The sequence below is a fragment of the Bombina bombina genome, chromosome 7 (assembly GCF_027579735.1).
Source record: "Bombina bombina isolate aBomBom1 chromosome 7, aBomBom1.pri, whole genome shotgun sequence".
NCBI lineage: Eukaryota > Metazoa > Chordata > Amphibia > Anura > Bombinatoridae > Bombina > Bombina bombina.
The window spans coordinates 362,450,065-362,457,316 of record NC_069505.1 but is presented as its reverse complement, the minus strand read 5'-3'; the positions used below and the strand labels follow the sequence as shown (position 1 = coordinate 362,457,316).

Below are 7,252 nucleotides of genomic sequence, written 5' to 3'. Positions count from 1 at the left end.
AACATCAACAACGTTTATAAATAATCTTGCAAAGATCAGGAAAATTAGAGCCATATGACAAGGTAACAGAGTGCATCACAGTCCATGAAGAGAGTTGCCAAGGGCCAGCATAGCCCTATTGGAGCCATATGACAAGGTAACAGAGTGCATCACAGTCCATGAAGAGAGTTGCCAAGGGCCAGCATAGCCCCATTGGAGCCATATGACAAGGTAACAGAGTGCATCACAGTCCATGAAGAGAGTTGCCAAGCGCCAGCATAGCCCCATTGGAGCCATATGACAAGGTAACAGAGTGCATCACAGTCCATGAAGAGAGTTGGCAAGGGCCAGCATAGCCCCATTGGAGCCATATGACAAGGTAACAGAGTGCATCACAGTCCATGAAGAGAGTTGCCAAGGGCCAGCATAGCCCCATTGGAGCCATATGACAAGGTAACAGAGTGCATCACAGTCCATGAAGAGAGTTGCCAAGGGCCAGCATAGCCCCATTGGAGCCATATGACAAGGTAACAGAGTGCATCACAGTCCATGAAGAGAGTTGCCAAGGGCCAGCATAGCCCCATTGGAGCCATATGAAAAGGTAACAGAGTGCATCACAGTCCATGAAGAGAGTTGCCAAGAGCCAGCATAGCCCCATTGGAGCCATATGACAAGGTAACAGAGTGCATCACAGTCCATGAAGAGAGTTGCCAAGGGCCAGCATAGCCCCATTGGAGCCATATGACAAGGTAACAGAGTGCATCACAGTCCATGAAGAGAGTTGCCAAGGGCCAGCATAGCCCCATTGGAGCCATATGACAAGGTAACAGAGTGCATCACAGTCCATGAAGAGAGTTGGCAAGGGCCAGCATAGCCCCATTGGAGCCATATGACAAGGTAACAGAGTGCATCACAGTCCATGAAGAGAGTTGCCAAGGGCCAGCATAGCCCCATTGGAGCCATATGACAAGGTAACAGAGTGCATCACAGTCCATGAAGAGAGTTGCCAAGGGCCAGCATAGCCCCATTGGAGCCATATGACAAGGTAACAGAGTGCATCACAGTCCATGAAGAGAGTTGCCAAGGGCCAGCATAGCCCCATTGGAGCCATATGACAAGGTAACAGAGTGCATCACAGTCCATGAAGAGAGTTGCCAAGGGCCAGCATAGCCCCATTGGAGCCATATGAAAAGGTAACAGAGTGCATCACAGTCCATGAAGAGAGTTGCCAAGGGCCAGCATAGCCCCATTGGAGCCATATGACAAGGTAACAGAGTGCATCACAGTCCATGAAGAGAGTTGCCAAGGGCCAGCATAGCCCCATTGGAGCCATATGACAAGGAAACAGAGTGCATCACAGTCCATGAAGAGAGTTGCCAAGGGCCAGCATAGCCCCATTGGAGCCATATGACAAGGTAACAGAGTGCATCACAGTCCACGAAGAGAGTTGCCAAGGGCCAGCATAGCCCCATTGGAGCCATATGACAAGGTAACAGAGTGCATCACAGTCCATGAAGAGAGTTGCCAAGGGCCAGCATAGCCCCATTGGAGCCATATGACAAGGTAACAGAGTGCATCACAGTCCATGAAGAGAGTTGCCAAGGGCCAGCATAGCCCCATTGGAGCCATATGACAAGGTAACAGAGTGCATCACAGTCCATGAAGAGAGTTGCCAAGGGCCAGCATAGCTCCATTGGAGCCATATGACAAGGTAACAGAGTGCATCACAGTCCATGAAGAGAGTTGCCAAGGGCCAGCATAGCCCCATTGGAGCCATATGACAAGGTAACAGAGTGCATCACAGTCCATGAAGAGAGTTGCCAAGGGCCAGCATAGCCCCATTGGAGCCATATGACAAGGTAACAGAGTGCATCACAGTCCATGAAGAGAGTTGGCAAGGGCCAGCATAGCCCCATTGGAGCCATATGACAAGGTAACAGAGTGCATCACAGTCCATGAAGAGAGTTGGCAAGGGCCAGCATAGCCCCATTGGAGCCATATGACAAGGTAACAGAGTGCATCACAGTCCATGAAGAGAGTTGCCAAGGGCCAGCATAGCCCCATTGGAGCCATATGACAAGGTAACAGAGTGCATCACAGTCCATGAAGAGAGTTGCCAAGGGCCAGCATAGCCCCATTGGAGCCATATGACAAGGTAACAGAGTGCATCACAGTCCATGAAGAGAGTTGCCAAGGGCCAGCATAGCCCCATTGGAGCCATATGACAAGGTAACAGAGTGCATCACAGTCCATGAAGAGAGTTGGCAAGGGCCAGCATAGCCCCATTGGGGCCATATGACAAGGTAACAGAGTGCATCACAGTCCATGAAGAGAGTTGCCAAGGGCCAGCATAGCCCCATTGGAGCCATATGACAAGGTAACAGAGTGCATCACAGTCCATGAAGAGAGTTGCCAAGGGCCAGCATAGACCCATTGGAGACATATGACAAGGTAAAAGAGTGCAACAGGCACAACAATAAACAGAAAAAAAGGCCAAATGGCAACCATAAAAACAAACATCAACATGTGGACGGAGGATTCTTATCTGCGCCCTTGGAGCATCTCCAGATCCTCCACTTACTGGTCATCCCCTTCATCGTCCTGTGCCTGTCCAGCTACAGATTCGAGCATTGAGTTCCACCGCCTCATCTGACGTAGAGTCATATGCTGAACCTGTAGCTGGGCCTGCATGGTGTCGGCCATCCCTCTCAGGACAGCTGCGTTCCTCAACACAGCCTGCTCCACGCGTGCTAGACCTTCTAGCGTGAGCCATGTTGAGTCACAGCCTAAAATAAAGAAAAAATCAAATATTAATGATAATTACACAACAGACAAAATAAAAAGCAAAGATACATTGTCATCATAAAGACAAATAATTATTTAAATTAATTTGTTGACATTGATTATTTACACATGAAATATGTTATTCAGACAGACCTAAACCATTAAATGGACATTTTAATCCAACATGTTTTCCCCTTTAATTGTTTTTTGATGATCCACTTTTACAACTTGAGTGTCTAAAATCTTGTAAAAGGATTTACATTGTACTTACATTAGCAATTTAAAGATATTTGTTATACTGTGGTAGGCACACCTATCCTTAAACATTTTGGCGTTGAGGACAAGCTGTGTAAACATAGTAACCAGAAGAAATTACATTCCCACTGGGTTATACAAGAGATAATGTATGAACATTTGTACATAAATTGTTGGATCCAAATAGTGGTGATTGGTATATGTAGTGATATCAAATTAAAGGGACAGTAAACCTAAATATTTTAGTTACTGATTCAGATAGAGCATGACATTAAAAAGAATTATTAATTTACTCGTATTCTTTAAATGTTAGAATTCTCTAGCTATATTTTAAATGCAAGAATTTAAGTTTATAGGGCAGGCCATTTTTGGTTATCAACTTTGGTTGTCCCTGCTGATTGATGGATACATTCATCCAACAATAAAGAAATGATGTCCATATTTTTTTGGAATAAAAAAAATATATAGGCATTTCTTTCTTTCAATAAAGATAGCAAGAGAATGAAGAATAATTGATAAGAGTAGTAAATTATAAATTTGATTAACATTGCATGCTCTATTTGAATCACAATTGAAAATTTTTCATTCAGTGTACCTTTAAGTATCTTATAATGTTGATTTTGATACTTACAGCTGTGCCTGGGAAGGACAATCCGACACCCAGGACAATGAAGGTTGAGACAGGGGGGAGGGATGGGATTGGGTTGGTGAGGGATGGGATTGGGTTGTGGAGGGATGGGATTGGGTTGGGGAGGGATGGGCTGCTGCTCTGGCGTAGCCCGTACAGCTGGGGAGTGGTGAGTTGGGGGCTGGGCAGCTGGGGTAGCTGTATGGGCCAAAAGACGGGGAGAGCGGTGAAGGGGGACGAAGGGGTGTTTTTTGGGAGGGATATGACAGGACAAATGGGAAGGGCCGGGAGGGTCTGGGGTCTGTGGAGGGGCAGGGGGCTGGGCAGGGGACTGGGCAGGGGACTGGGCAGGGGGCTGGGCAGGGGGCTGGGCAGGGGGCTGGGACTGGGCAGGGGAGGAACAATGATGACCAGAAGCGGAGGATCCATCTGAAATAAATATTATAAATATATTAACATCTCATACATCATGAAATCAAATCAACGCATTTCAACTTGATTATGTTTGCAATATACTTAGAAGTGTGTTTGAATTTCTAAACAATGATGACATGAGGATATGGTATGCATATAGGCACTCAGATGAATATCAATGACTGTCTGTACAATTATAAAATTATTATTGTGGTTTGGCCTAGAATATGCATGTGACATCATGATGGCATGAATTTCAAATCCAAATATTTAAACAAATCCAATCATATCTTCATGCTGCCTGATATATAAAGGGGGCAGTAGTGTATTTGAACAGTCAAATAATATTCCTTTTTAAAGTGCAAAAGCTGTAGACTTTGAATGTCTTCAATAAAATGATTTCCAATAAAGCAACATGTTGGAAACATGTTAGATATATTTCACATACCATCAGACTTCAAGGGAGCATCTTCCTCCTCCGTCCCACATGTTAAATCAATCTCTGTAAAACATAACATGTTGTGTACACGTTAAGATCAGATATTATAACATATGTTACTGTTGCTCAAAGACACACATCAATGTTGCATTAAAGATATACACACCCAAAGTTATGATTTACATCATTTTGATGGAGCATACAAATGACATTAGATTTGTTATTCTCAATGATTCTGATTTTCAATTTATTGTTTGTATTAATTTTAAAATCAGAAAAGCATAGTACATAGAACATTTAAGATTTCTCATGTGTGTATCACTTGATGATTGTTGTCAAAAATGAACATGGAAACAAACATATGCTATACATCTTCTGAATAACAAAGGTGTAGACTAAGAAAGTTTTAATTATTAATCTTTCAATATTCAAATAAAATTAATATATAATCAGAGGAGTAAATTATATGTTTGTTTCAAATGTTATGCTTCATCAGAATCATGCTCATAATATTGATTACCAATACACCTTCAATGACATATAAATGAGTCAATGGACTTACCAGAACACTGCAAAGGCAGCTCTGTGTCGGTGCTGGATTCCTCTGGGCTCCCCACACCAACTCTCACTATGAATGATATAGATATATATTAGTGAACACATTTGGGATAGCACTAAATCACATCTGTATCGATTTATAAGAATAATCAACTTGAAAATGTGAAGAATAGAGCAGTCATTATAAAAAAAAATGCTTGATTGAATCAAGGGGATTCTGTAAAAAAATGATGTATTGAACATATGTTTAATTTCTGACTATATTAGACATCAAACTCATCTCATACGATGCTATTGCATATCTAAATATACCCATTGATCAATGTTCTTAAAAGAATACACACAAACCACATTTTGAATAACAGCTGTTGACAAATATAAACAAAGACATGTGGCACATCGGGCCATTTGTGCAATGTACAGTAATCTTGTTTAGGACACAACACATATTGATCACAATACAAAACCAAATTGATTAGTACAAATATGTAATCATGGTGCTGTTAGAGTATGCTTATATCTATAAAGTAACTCCAACAGTGAATATGTGAATTATATATCAATATTGTCTAATCCAAAGAATGTAAGGATTAATGAATCTATTGTTTATTAAAGGGACACTGACATGATTTATTTCAATAATTGATTTCACTGTTCAAACTGTTCCAAATGATTTAACATTGACTCCTATTATAATTTTAATGTTACTACATTTTAATCTTAAAGGCAGATAAGCAATATTGGATTCAATAAATATTGTTTGTTGAAGGTATCCACCAATCATCAATAAAAACCTAGGTTGGTCAACCAAAATTGAGCTGCAGATAAACGTACATTCTTGATTTTAAAATACATTTAGCAATAGAATATTTCACATATGATTATAGTATTATATTTAAATGTTGCTTAATATTGCATGCTCTATCTGAATGACAACATTAATAATTTTAGCTCAGTGTCCCTTTAATATAAAAATATATTGATTTGACAATGTTGGTGTTAATGAATTCTCTACTCCATATGTTGATGTAATGAATGGGATTGAGCATGCAATTCCAATCTAATATGTTATTTAAGGATATCCTAAGCATTATTTAATTTTCATCTATTAAAGGGACATGAAGCTCTAAATGTGTAATTGTATACTTTTTGAAACTATGTACTACTGTTATCTGAACACATGATTTTAACTTTTGACCCAATGCCAATTTATGCATAAAAAAACCGCCGGATAATACCAGTAATGCATTGTTTAACCTAAACCAAAATCAATATGTTTTTAGAAGAACTAAAACAATAGACTGAACCAATGTAGCTCATAAAATGTTTAAACAAAACAATAAAATCACGTTTAAAAATCATTCAATGTAAAATTTAGTTGGCATGTCCCTTAAATGACGTGATCAATTTCAAAAATGGAATCTATATTTTTAAAATCAAAACATATGCAAAAGTGTGTGATTTTTTTCAAAATGTATACAAATAAGATTAAGCAATACACAAGGGAAGAATATAAATTGGACATTCAAAGAATCTTACATTAAAATTAAGATATCCAGAATAGATGGGATATCTTAAATTCGATAAAAATTCAGAGTAGTCTTACAATGTAATCCTATGGGTTTTTTTTTAATCTTATTTGTAAATATTTTAATAATCCATTTTGCAGATACATATAAATATTGAACAATGTGGATTTAGTATGTAATGTTCTGTCCATGTTTCTAAGACAAATGTCAATTAAAATGAGACATACCATACTGTGACAAGCCCTGGCTTGAGGATCCAGCACCAACATCCAGATCTGTAATATATTAAATGAGGATTGGATATCATTAATACAAATCATGCCATGTTTAAAATCTTTACATTATTAGCAAATCAATTAAAAACTATTAATCTTTTGGTAGTCCCATGAGTTAATTGTTTCCTCAATTAAATTCATGATAAATATATCCTGTACTCTTATTTTCAATCAGTTGTGTTGTTTACTGTAGCTTTAATTTTTTTGGGGGGTTATTTCATTCTCATCAATTGATGGGCATATGTTATTATTTATTTGGATTCTGCTATTTTTTTTTTATTATGTATAATATTGAAAATAAGAATACTGTATTCTTCACATATATAATAATTCACATTTCATTTTGACCAACATGTATAAAGCAATGCCACTTACAGCAAACCCATGTTAA

The 7,252-nt window shown here is 39.0% G+C and overlaps 1 long non-coding RNA gene across 1 annotated transcript; it reads right to left on the bottom strand.

The window, feature by feature from the left end:
- Positions 1 to 4,533: 4,533 nt before the first annotated feature.
- Positions 4,534 to 6,864, bottom strand: LOC128635899 (uncharacterized). The gene is made up of 3 exons (XR_008398616.1): positions 6,814 to 6,864; positions 5,062 to 5,127; positions 4,534 to 4,562 (listed from the first exon to the last, which is right to left on the bottom strand). It is a non-coding gene; the product is annotated as an uncharacterized LOC128635899 (long non-coding RNA).
- Between the last annotated feature and the right edge of the window lie 388 nt (positions 6,865 to 7,252).